Below are 1,128 nucleotides of genomic sequence, written 5' to 3'. Positions count from 1 at the left end.
TGCTTCTGGGCTAATATAATTTATTTTAAATTCCATTTACTTCCTTCTAGTAACTTCAGGTTTAGTTTATTCTCCTCCCCCCCCCCCAACCCCCCCGTACTTTTGGGAGTAAAGTTAGGTTGTTTGATATTTTTTCCCCCTTAATGTAGGCACTTATCACTGTAAACTTCTATCTTTGAGTTGCGTTTGCTGCATCCTGTAAGTTGGTGTTTTCTCTTCTTCACTTGAATCAAGATATTATTTGATTTTCCTGTTGATTTCTTCTTTGACTCATTGATTGTTCAGGACCATATTGTTTAATCTCCACATATTTGTAAATTTTCTAGTTTTTTTGTTAGAATTGGTTTCTAGTTTCATACCATTGGAAGTTTCTGGACTTCTCTCAGAGGGACTTGCTCTGTGTAGCTGTACGTTTGGTGAGTTCGTGGGAGGAGGGGAGTTTAGGAACCTCCTATGTTGTCATCTTGATTCCTGTTAACTTCTGAATCTATCTTATTCTTTTTCTATAATGAAACGAACACATTGCCATTAGAGGAACTTACGAAGATTAAAAAATAGAGGAAAGATTACTCTAAGTATTACCATCTAGAGAAAACTGCAGCTAATAGTTTGGTATGGTCCTTGCCAGACCCTTTATTTGCATTGTTAGTATAGTTGTGTTTATACTGCATACACAAACTTTCTTCCTGCCTTATAAACATTATTACAGCACAAACACTTTTCATGTTACAGCAAGTTCTTCATAAACACTTTAATGGCTGCACAGTATTTCCATCGTGTGAATATGTGGCATTTATATAACCACACACTATTTTTGCCATCAAACAAAGTTGTGAACACTGCCAAGCATATCTTTATGCAGGAGGGTGGGATAGTTAGAGAATGTGATCTATAATAATAAAAGTGTAATATGCTAATTAGACTGGGAGGACGACCTTCAGGATGCAGCAGGGGCTGCAAGGGAAGCCTGGGTCCAGGTGCCAGAGGGAAGCTGGTGCTGGCAGCCTGGGGAAGGAAGGCCTACTCTTGCACGAATTTTGTGCATTGGACCTCTAGTGTGTGTGTGTATATGTGTTGAGAGGCAATATTCTCTCAGGGATATACCAACTTAGGAGTGGAGTCCATAGT

The sequence above is a fragment of the Myotis myotis genome, unplaced genomic scaffold, assembly GCF_014108235.1.
Source record: "Myotis myotis isolate mMyoMyo1 unplaced genomic scaffold, mMyoMyo1.p scaffold_m19_p_14, whole genome shotgun sequence".
Lineage (NCBI taxonomy): Eukaryota > Metazoa > Chordata > Mammalia > Chiroptera > Vespertilionidae > Myotis > Myotis myotis.
This window is presented reverse-complemented; position numbering follows the sequence as displayed.